At 29.6% G+C, this 12,345-nt stretch overlaps 1 protein-coding gene across 9 annotated transcripts in view; it reads left to right on the top strand.

Moving 5' to 3' along the window:
• LOC122509236 (mucin-5AC-like) overlaps positions 1 to 12,345 on the top strand; it is a 659,214-nt gene that overhangs the window by 309,104 nt on the left and 337,765 nt on the right. The window contains exon 1 of one of the 9 annotated variants that reach the window (XM_043623117.1): positions 2,789 to 3,272. The exons of the other annotated variants lie outside the window; for them this stretch is intronic. The gene's annotated coding sequence lies outside the window, so the exon portion shown is untranslated. Of the gene's footprint in view, positions 1 to 2,788; positions 3,273 to 12,345 lie in introns of those variants that run through there. 9 annotated transcript variants of the gene reach the window in all.

Genomic DNA, 12,345 nt, shown 5'->3' with positions numbered 1-12,345 from the left:
TTCAAAATTTACTCAATTTGGTAACAATTTTATCAAATTTTTTATTTCTTTGATCCAAAGTGGTTCCAATTTTAATCAGTCTGATAACGTTATATTATAATTTGAAATTAATATAATTCAATCTTGTATTTCTTTGATTTAACTTAGAAAGAATTGAATTACATTAGGTATGAATTTTATTTACTTTCGTATTATTTTGTATCAACTTGATTGAATTTGGTAACAATTTGATTTAAATTTATAAAAATTCGATATCAATTTAAGTCATTTTGTTATAATTTGGTATCAATTTGATTCAATTTGAGTCAATTTATTAGAATTTGAAACAATTTTGTACTAATTGAACTAAATTTTGTATTAATTTGACACGATTTGGTCAAATTGGTATCAATTTGATACCATTTTTGATCAATTTGATATAAATATGATTCAATTTGGTATCAAGTTGATGCAATGCCATTTTGATCCAATTTGATTAAAAATTGACTCAATTTGGTATCAATTGTACAAATTTATTAGTACTTTGATCCAAGGTGGAACACATTTTTATCTATCTGGTACCAATTTATTTCAATCTGTTATGATAATATTTGGTATGAATATGATTAAATCTCGTATACTTGGAAAACATTGAATTATATTTGGTATGAATTTTATTTTATTTCGTATTAGTTTAGTATCAATTTGACCCAATTTGGTTTAAATTAATCCAATCTGGTATCAATTTGATTGAATTTGGTATCAATTTGATCCAATTCGATATAAGTTTTATTCAATTTGTTACCAATTTAAGTCATTTTGTTTTAATTTGGTATCGATTTTATTCAGTTTATAGGTTTATACAATTTTTAAAGTAAAATTCTTCAATAACTAGTTATTTTTAATTATTTTGTGAAAGTTGTTCATTAATTTAATTATTCACAATAAAATTTTCTTAAATTTTAATATTCACAGAAAAAAAACATTCAAGATTCTCTTGTCAAATTTATGTGGTGAATTGAAAGTTTTTCAGGCAAACAAAATTGAAGGACAATTTAAGTTTTTTAAGAGTTTTTTAAGGACTCCGTAAAATCAAATTTTCCTATTATTTACAAAAATTTCTTCTTTTTTTCAGTACTTTCTATAAAATTTTCCGACTTTTGCCTGATTTCCATGATCTGGGTCAACCTTTTGAATAAAGTCGTACTGATATACATAGAATACAACAGAAAACTGTCAGGAATTATCGCGCTTTTCTAGTTTTCAATTTTTAAATATTTTTATAGTAAACAATTGTACTAATTTCAATGTAAACTTTATTATTTTCGAAGTAAATTCTCACAATAACATTTTTTGCATTTCATTAATTAGAAAAATATTGTTGAAGTATAAAATGATGATCTGCCATCTAACGGTGACCTTGGCGTTCACAGGTGGAGAGTATTATCTCCATATTGAATCTCAAAATGGTCATCAATATTCGTCATTCTATAACAAATTTATAATCAGGAATAAAATCTAGAGAGTTTTGTGCCAATAAAAATAAGACTTTAATAATGAATTCACTTTAATCTGTCATATTTTCATAGTCTCTTATTTCTTTTGGTTTACTTTAATCCTAGAATTCATTTGCTTATAGAATAAATTAATATCTACAATCTCTATTTGAAAAATAATTAATGCTTTTTTTATGGAGATAAATGTAGTAACTTATTTATAAAAGTAAAAGCCAAATTTTTGTATGAATTGAAAGAAGTATCACGCAGTTTTCTTGAGAGTATCAAATTAATATTAAACTGGATCAAATTGATACGAAAAATTTATGTCAATTTTAGATTTAATCCAGATTTTTGGTATCAATTTGTTGCAATTTAATACTATAAAGCTAACAGTATACAATAGTCGCATGAGTCGGTGTAATATTTATCCCTAAACTTCCTTCTAGAACATATTATATTTCCATTCTGTTCTAGAACTCAAAGGAAGACTTTCGTTTCGAACAGATAAAAAAAAATTCCACTTTATGGATATATTAGTGTTTTTTGTAGTTCTAGACTTAAAATTGGGGAAATTTTGGGAAAAAAGATTTTTCTTTTGCTGTGAAAGAGGAGAGAGAGAGTGTGTCTTTTTTTCTGATTCAAGTTGTTGAATCTGGTTCGACCTCGCCTTGAAGTTGGAGTCGATAAAAAATGCACCTGCGGCTGGAAATAATTTGCGGGGCCCAGGCGGTACCGGAGGGTTGATGTGGGGGTGGTGGGAATGGGGGAGGTTGCTGTCACGGGAAAAGGAAATAACTCGAGGTGGACCACGCATTTTGCTTGGAGCTCGTCTCCGCAGCGGCGGAATCGTGCTACGCCCTCCTCACTCTCTTTTCCATTTCTCTCTCTCTCGCTCTCTCCTGTTTCCTTTAGCTACCTCACATTCTGTCTCTATTTCTTTACTTCTTTCTCTCTCTGTTGCTTACTCTCTTTGCTCTCTCTCTCTCTCTCTCTTGCTTTTCCCTCTCTCTTTTTCTCATTTTCTCTCTCTCTCTCTCTCGCTTTTTCTCTCTTGTTTTCTGCCTCTCTCTCTCTCTCTGTCTATTTTCATCCCTCTTTATCACTAGGTTTACATTCTGTCTCCTTTACTCTTTGGATGCTGTTGCTTTTCTCTTTCTCTCTCTCATTTTCCATCTGAAGCACCTAGCCTTCTCTCTCGTTGTTTCTCTCTCTCGCCAGAGTCGATGCGTGCGTACGAACACAGTCAAGAAAAGTTTTACACTCACGACCACCAGTTCAAAACTGTGCTCACGTCCACCAGCGCACTCGCCTCTAATCTAACTTCTCACGAACACAACATGCTTCACTCGCCGAGTATATAGTGCCTATCCTTACCAACACCGACTCGACAATATCCTCCACCTCTTTCGGCTTCTCTCTTGCTGTTCCTGTTCCTCTTTCTCCTTTTCCTTCGTGGTCGTCGTCATCGTCGTCGTCGTCGTCGTCGTCGTCGTCGTCGTGAAGCTTCTACCACTGCTCCTAGAGCTCGTATATTCGGGGTGCCTCGTCGAAATCGTCGCTCTCCGTCAACATCGCGGCGCGACGGTTCGGATCCAATGAAAATATTCTCCTTTTTTTTTTAGAAAAAACGCCGTTCGCTTTTATTACAATTATATCGAGAAGAAAATAACAATTGTGATTCTGCGTCAATTTTTGATAATTATTTTAATTAAAAAGCAGTTAATTTTCATCTCAAGACGAACTTTGTAGTTTTTGCAGATTCCTGCCGACGGACTTTGTACCACTGCTCCGTTTGTGAGTCTTCTTGTACACTTTACTTATTTTTTACTTTTTTTTCTTTCTTAGGGAACATGTGACTTTGGTCATTACCTGTAAATACTACTGGTAGATTTTTCGGTAAAATATTGGGCTAAACTTTTGTGAACTAGATTAAAACGATGGAAATTATTGGTGATACGCAGAAGATTTAATGTTTAAGGAAGCGATGAATTAATATGCGATGTGATAGATATTTAACATCAATGTTATAAATATGTTAATATTTAATCATTTTTTTAATTTCTTAATTATTTTCTTTTCTACTTTTCTTTGTTTTTTCTTTATTTTTTACTTTCTTTCCAGATTTCATTATTTCCTCTATAATTTTTATTTATCTTACTTCTTTATTTTATTTTCTATTTTTCTTTTTCTCTTTATTTTTTACTTTTTTTACATATTCTATTATTTTTTCTATGATTTTTATTTTTCTTTATTCTACATTTTCTTATTTTTTATTTTTTCTTATTCAATTTTTTTAAATTTTTTTTTAATATCTTATTTTTCTCCTTATTTTTTACTTTTTGATATTCTACATTTCATTATTTTCCCTACAATTTTTTTCCTTCTTTTTTATTTTTTTTATTTTCTCCTTATTAGGTATTATTATCTTATTTTTAATACATTTCTATAAGAAAGGGAATAAAGTGACTTTTAACAACTTTTAATAGTAAAATCCGAAGTATCAGAATTTTTTTGTCAATTTTTGCTTTTTTGACATAAATACTATTTCGGAGGAAACAAATTTAGGTAATTATAATAATAAAATATATTTCGACATAGCAAAATTTACTCGCGGAAATAATAAAATTGTCAAAAACAAATTATTAAAAATTTCTAAGAATTCTTAAACAAAATTTACTAATTCTACTAATTTTTATTTTTTATTAATTTTACTCCTGTAGTATTTTTTAAATATTTTACTCTAGTATTAATATACTGTGAAAAAAAACTTTTTTTAATTCATATAAAAGGTTACTTGTCTAGTATCAAATAAATATTTATTTTATCAATTAATTTTTATTTAATTCAAATTATATTTGCTTCAAATACTGAAATTATTGCTTCATATTCAATATATTTGATTTCAATAAAAATTATTTGATTTAAAAAAAATATTTATTTTATTATAGACAAGTAATCATAGTTTTCTTAAAAGTATCAAATTGATACTAAAGTCGATCAAATTAATGACAAAAATTTACATCAATTTTTGATTTGATCCACATTTTTGGTATCAATTCTATGCAATTTGATACCATAAAGTTAAAAGTGAATGGATTATTTGAATCAAATAAATTATCTTTTCAGTGAATTACTTTAATATTAATCAATATTAATTCTTGTTTTGAAGTTTAGGTTATAGTCTATGTATGGAATTACATTAAATAAATTAGATATTATATTAAATTAAAGAAAAAAATTAAAAAACAAATATTTCTCAAAAATATTTTGGAATCTATTTAATAAAAATTTAGCTCAAGATAAAATATTTTTTATAGAAGAAAAAGACTATGGTGGATATAAATATATAGCTGGTGATCATTCACATGCCCTTAATTAATTTTGTATTCAGTTTTATATTTAGTTTTCTTAACTATATGTTTGAACAGTTTTATACCTTTATTTGCATGACAGTTGTTATAGGGAAAAAGTTTACAAAGTTAAAAATAATACCTCTACTTTAATATTTTATAATTTCTCTGAGAATTTCAAAAACACAAGTAACATTTTATTTTATTTTTCTTACATTGTTTTATTTTTTGGTTTATTGTTTTTTCTTTTTGTATATATTTTTCTTAAGAATGTTAATGAGAATGATGTATACCTCTATTATGTTATCTTTGCTATTATATTATTTGTATTTTTATTATGTTGGTTATCTTAGTTTTAGGACTATGTAATTAATATTAATATTAAGTACATTGTTCCTTAGTGGGCTAACAGCCCTAGGAACTTGATTTCCTTAAATAAATAAATAAATAAATTATAAGTGTGTGTCTAAATAAATTTAGAGTTCAGATAGACGAATTATTGAAAAATTTCTCAATGTCGATTAGTAATTTTCGTAGCCAAAGTTTTTAGAAAATTCTTTTTAACGACACATCAAAGTCATGGCAGCTTTTTCTTTTCACTTTAACTAAAATAATCTATAAGTAAATATAACTTTTATTTAAAATTGTTTATTTTTATGTTTAAAATAAAGTATTTACAACATTAATATTGAAAACAATCACGTAAAAAAACACAAAACCTTATTAATTAATCACTGTAAAAAGAAAATATTATTCTTATTATAACTAGGGGAAGAGGTTCGGTTGTGGGCATAGTTTCGTTTTTGACTCATAATTTGTGTCCTTGTAGATAATAAGCAAACATATGTATATGTATTTAAACCTAGGGAGCTTAGCTAACTACTGATGAAGAAACTAAATTGATTCCATTGACTAGAAAAATTTTATTAAAAATTCAATAAAGTGGGCATTTTTCTAACAAAGAAAATTTTGGTTCGGTTGTGAGCACTCATGAAAAATAAAATACAAATGCCAAAAATTAACTAAGTAACCATTCATTAACTACGTAAGAATAATTTTATCTAATTTTGACATTACTTTCTCCCCATGAAAGGACATATAAGATTTCTAACACTGAACCTTAGCAGCATAGTCACTAGCTACGAACGACGCATAAAAATCAAAGTCTTGTCATATTAATTTCCGTGCTAAACTACGAAACTTTTAAAATTCATAAAACACTATTAAATGTTGTAAGGAATTACTTATGATTATATCGACTACGATATTTCACGATTTATCAAGAATAAGAGTGGTGTCCACAACCGAATCAATTTAGGTGCCCACAACCAAACTTTACCATCATTTTGAAACATCATGAAAAAAAATTTGCTTGTGAACATGGTTGTGATATTTGGTATTGGAGCACAAAATATAACATATTTACCGTGTAAATACGCATTGAACTTATCATTTTAATTAATTCACTTCGATTTGTTGAATATTTAACAATGTTTAAAAATACATTTTTGTTATATTCAACGTGTCGAAAATACTGATCCAGTTTTTTAAGAACTGCAACAAAATACATTTTTTTATAAGTTAGCGAATTTTCTATTTCGAATTCTTTATAGAAATTGTAACTTTAAACTCTGGAAACAGAAAAAAATTGTAACTTCCAAAATCATAAGTTTTAAATATTTGGAACAGTAATTGATAGTAGCATGTAAAATAGTAATGAGAAGAATAATATAAATTATAAAAATGTTAAAAACAGTAATAATAATAATGATAATATTAATAAATATAATAGTGAGAATAATAATGACAATAAATATAAAAACAATAATAAAAGTTACAATAATAACATTCAAAAGTAAGGCAGAGATGAAAAAATGGTTTGAACGACAATGTTGTCCTTGACCTTATACAAAAAACAAACAAACCAAATTTCCAAACTGAAAAATTGTGAAGTAAAGTAGGACATGAGAGTTTACATCACAAGCAATGTTTACTTTTTGACTTCCATGAAACGTTGTTCTTCCTGCTTTGTACCAGTTTCAAACAAGTTGTGGCCTACTCGATGAAGTATCGAAGTCTCCGCGTGATATCGCCAAGTTTGGGACTTTCCTGAAGTGGCTGATACAATGAGTTTTGGAGAACAGTCGTACACGTGGAATTTGGTTTTAGCCAAAGTTTCCAAGGTGAGGTGCTTGCGCCAAGTTACTTGCGTATATCTTGTAAGAAGAGAGAGAGAGACAGACAGAGAGAGAGAGAGGGGGGAGGGCTATAGGGTGTCGGCAGGAACTTTGTTCTTGTTCTTGTTCTTACGAAGAACTTTGAACCCCCCCTCTCTCTCCTTTCTACCATCGTGCCATTGAACAAACTAGTCTGACTCAAACGATAGTTACTTCTTTCTTGTTACGCGGTTACTAAGTTTCGCATTGACGCTCGACTATGAAGGTTACGCTGAACTTGGTTATTCAACTCTTCTCACTCCTTTTCCTTGTTGGAACAGATTTAATTTTGCGGTCATCGCTCGCTACTATAGCAACTTTTCAAAGATGTCTCTTTAATCACTCCATTAGTGGTGCCCGGCTTCATTTCTTTTCCTATTATGTCAATGTGTCCTTCGAAATTATTTATGCTTCATTTTGTCTTCTTCTTCTTCTTCTTCTTCTACCATTTCATTTTCTTTTACCACTTCAAATACTTCTACTTCAACTTCATTCATTTTTTCTACTTCAACATTTTTTTACTTATATTTTTTCATCAACTTCTTCTACACGAAGAAAAAGGATTGTTAATATAGAACATACAAATTTATTTTGTTGTCCTAACAATTCAAATTTTCTCTAATAACAATAAATCTGTTGAGGTAACAAAAAATTTTGTAATAACAACAACAAAATTATTAACAACAAAAATAACAACAACAGTAACAACAACAACAAAATTTGTCAGTTCTATATTAACAATTCTTTTTTCTCCGTGTATACTTATACTTTTCTAGCTTAAACTTCTTCTACTTCAATACTTTCATCTACTTCTTCTACTTAAACTTCTTTAGAAGGAGTTTACACCGTAAGCCTTAAATATAAGCCTCCGCGAGCATAAACGGATATGCCTCCATGAGGATATACTTGCGTCTGCGCAAAGTGTTTGCCTGCAGCTGTGTTGTGAAAGAGTTTGCCTTGACCACGTGTTCGCGCAGGCGCAAATATATGCTCCTGGAGGTATATCCGTTTATGCGCGCGGAGGCTTATATTTAAGGCTTACGGTGTAAACTCCTTCTTATTATTGAATTCTTCTGCTTGAACTTCTTTAACTTGAACTTCTTCTACTTGAACTTTCTCTTCTTCTAATTTTTCATTAACTTCTGCTACTTCTACTTTTAGATAAACTTCTTCTATTGGAACTTCTCATTGTTCTACTCTTAGGGCAACTTCTATTTGAACGTTTCCAGCTTTTATTTCTTCTACTTCTATTCTTTCAGAAACTATTTCTACTTGATAATTTCCAGCATCAACTTGTTTTACATCTACTCTTCTATCAATTTCATCTACTTGAACTGTACTTTTTAGTATATAGAGTTATTGGTTTATTTGTTTCAATTTATAAATTTTAATTTTATAAATTTATTATTCATTTTGTTGATGTTAAGTTTCAATTTGGAGCCAATTAGTTTCTGTTTAGTTTCAAATTAATACTTTTTTTAACAGTTTCAATTTGATGCCAATTTGTTACTTTTCTATACCAAAATAAATTTTCTATCAATTTGTCACCATTTGCTTTCGATTTGATACTTTTTGGTACCAATTTGTTACTTATTTGATTTTAATTAATTGCTTTTAGGTAAAATTTTGTTACTGTTAAGTTTATATTTGTTTCCATTTGGTTTCAATTTGATATAATTTTTAGTAACTGTTTCAGTTTTGTACCAATTTGTTTCCTTTTTTATAGCAGTATAAATTCAGTACCAATTTGATAATTTTTGGTACCAATTTGGTTTCGTTTTATTTTCTAATTTGATACTTTTTTGTACCAATTTGTTACTTATTTGATTTCAAATTTGTTGCTTGTAAATTACTGTTAAGATTCAATTTGTTACCATTTGGTTTAATTAGATAATTTTTAGTGACAGTTTCAACTTGATACTTTTTAATAACAGTTTTAATTTGGTACCCGTTTCTTAGTTTTTGGTACCAGTGAAAATTTAGTACCAGTTTGTTACTGTGTACTTTTAATTTGACATTGTTTGGTATCAATTTGTTATTTTTTTGTACAAATTTGTTACTTATTTGATTTTAATTAATTGCTTTTAGGTAAAATTTTGTTACTGATAAGTTTCAATTTGTTTCTATTTGGTTTCAATTTGATAATTTTTAGTAACTGTTTCAGTTTTGTACTAATTTGATACTTTTTGGTTGCAGTATAAATTCAGTACCAATTTAGTAATCTTTGGTTTACGGTAACAAATTGTTACCGTTTGCTTTCAATTTGATACTGTTTGATACAAATTTGATGCTTTTAGGTATCAATTTGTTGCTGCTAAATTTTAAATTTGGTACCAATTTGTTTCCGTTTTGTTTCGATTTCATACGTTTTAGTAACATTTTCTATTTGGTACCAATTTGTTACGATTGGTACCAGTTTCTTACTGTTTTAGATCCAATTTAATGCTTTCTAGTACCAATTAATTACTCTTCGGATTCAAGTTGATAATATTTAATATCAATTTGTAACTTTTTGGCACCAATTTGTTTCTATTTGGTGTCAATTTCATTCTTTTTGGTAGCTTTAATAACTTTTGCACTACAAATCAGAGTGAGTGAAATTCATGCACTTGAAGTGCATAAATTTGTCCCAGTTCTGAACACACTTTAAAGTGCATTACCCTCATGCGTTTTGGTGACTAAAGTAATGTATTTCACTGTTTTATGCACTTTAAAGTGCATGAGATTAATGCACTTCAAAGTGTGTTCAGAACTGCACTGAAAAACTGTTGGTAGAGCAGTTCCGCTATTGACTGTTGTGCAGCGCTACTTAACTTTAAACTCACAGCTCTATCAAAATTAGGCGAGTTGCTCTCCTAAACTTGACTACCAATGGCGTTGGCGAGCGGCTGCTTGACAAAAAGGTCAGCAGCTCTATCAAAAAGGAGAGTTGCTCGCCCAAAAAGGAGAGTAACTCGCCCAAAAATAAAGTGAGCTGTGCGTTTCTTTTTAACGCAGCAGTTCACCGCATTGGGCGAACAGCTCTACCAACAGTTTTTCAGTGTGGGACATGAATTTTACTCACTTTGATTTACAGTGTGGTTGCACTTTATTTTCTTGAAGATATGGAAGTGCCATGATTGACACTATTTTCATTTTTCGACTAATTTGAAATTTAGCAGTGCAGTGTCTAAAAATTTAGAAAAAAATTATTTAATGTATTGGTTCTGCGGTAAAAAAAATGTTTTTGGCGTTAACTTTACCAAACTAATTTGATTCTTTCAAATGAACTATGTACAAATTTGAAATATCTCTAAGATTTTCCTAGAGTATGTACGGAAATCTCTATGGCAAATCTTGTGGATATAAATTCCAATAGCCAACGTACATCTCTAGATAGTTTGCAGGATACCCGGATGCTGTTAGACTGCATCTATTTTTAATTGTCTTCAATTATCTTCAATTTTCAATTATCTATTATTTCATCAGCAACGAGTTTTCATTAATTAAAATCCAGAAAGCTTCTATTTTTAAGAATTTAAAAATAAATTAAAACTATGTAAAAATGGGGAAAAAATTAGACTCCAATTATAAAAAAGGGTCTAATTTTCATTAGCTTTATCCAAAATGTATCTGTGACGTGCAACATTCCTAAGGACACGTAACTCTCACATTGTTGCCGTATTCGATCACTGCATTCAACTCTCGTGGTGTAAAGGGTGTAAAAGGGACATTAGGAAATGGAAAATGCAAAATCAAAAGTAAAGTAAGAACAAGGAGATATTGTCGAGAATGAGTCTGCAGAGAAAGCAAATGATGAAGAGACAGGGAGAGTGAAAGGGTAGGGGAATTGTTACCCCAAGTTTAAACTTGGTTGTCGACTGCCGTTAACAAGGTTTGCCATGGGGCTGGATCAGTAGTGTCTAGGTCTCGGGATGTGCTACTTCTCGCGTTGATACATTTCCTCCATATTTTTCTTCATTTCGACTCAATATCAAGTGTTCTATTTCAAAAAGTAGCAATACACTCTCCTCAGTTGCTTAGTTTCTTTTTTTCATTTCCAGTAGAAAGGAAATTCTAATTTAAGATCAGTCTTCAATTTCTCCCTGTCTGCTTGCACTTTCTCTAAAACCCATTGCGGGTAAATTCAGCATTCTCTGTCTTAAAAATATTGCATCAACATTTAAAACACTTTTCTGCTCTATTTTCCCTAAAATAAGACTTTATCTTTACTGTGCTCACTGTAAAAATAATTTTACTTTCAGACAAATTTCAACTTACATTTACATTGGAACCATTTTTGATTAAATTGTAGCCTTGAAAGTATGAATTTAAGTCCTACAATTAACTTAAATTTAGTTTTAGGTTTAAAACTAGGCTGGTTTTCACACTGTAAGACAAATTCTTGAAGTTCTTACAGCTCAGCATGTTTTTTCTAAAATTAAACTTAATTTTGGATTTTCAATAAAAATAAGACAATTTTAGGTCTTGAAATCAGTTTTCTAAGCAGAAATTTAGTCAATATTTGGACTAATGTAACTTATGCTTTTTCTGTGCTCTTTTCTTTACACAAAAAAATCCCTTCGCTATAGTAACTGACACTATTACGAAGAATACAAAAACGACTGTTGACTTTTTATTTTTGAATGTAAATTACACTTGGGAATTTGAATAAAACTAGGGTCATTGATCGAGGGTGGGAATTGGTATCAGGAATTTGGTCGGGCCGTCGGATACCTCTCTGGAAGGGCGACGACGCCGCACCCCTTTTCTTGAAAAGGGTCCGTGGTATGGAATTTGAAAGGAAGAATCATGGAGGAAAGTCTCTCGACGGGGTAAATGTCTGCCTTGGAACCGATTATATCGATCCAATGTCTGTCTAACGGAATTAAACACAGCAACCCTAACCTCCCTCAACCTTAAAGCCACCGTCTAAGGAGACTTCCACTTCCGCTTTTGCTAGATTAATACATCCTCTGTATAGAATGTTTGACAACATTTTTCGTATTCTTGAATTTATTGAAAACAATTTTAATTAGAAATTTATTCAATTATAGGTAATATCAAAATTAGAATTCCAACTCTTCTAGAATTAGTAGTAAAGGTCAACTTCAAGTCAGCCAGATTTTTTTTTTATTAGTAGTAAATGGTCAACTTCATGTCGGACAAAACTTTTTTTAATTTTGTGAATAGTAGCAATCATTAAATTTAGGTCGGACAAAACTTTTTTGAATTACGTTATTAGTAGAAAAGTTCAAATTTAGGTCAGACATAATTTTTTTTTTCTAATTTTGTTTCTAATTTCTTTTTCTTTTTTCTAAT

This window comes from Leptopilina heterotoma, unplaced genomic scaffold (genome assembly GCF_015476425.1).
Source record: "Leptopilina heterotoma isolate Lh14 unplaced genomic scaffold, ASM1547642v1 Lhet_6, whole genome shotgun sequence".
Lineage (NCBI taxonomy): Eukaryota > Metazoa > Arthropoda > Insecta > Hymenoptera > Figitidae > Leptopilina > Leptopilina heterotoma.
Note: the sequence above shows the minus strand (reverse complement) of the source record. Positions and strands in the feature narration are given on the sequence as shown.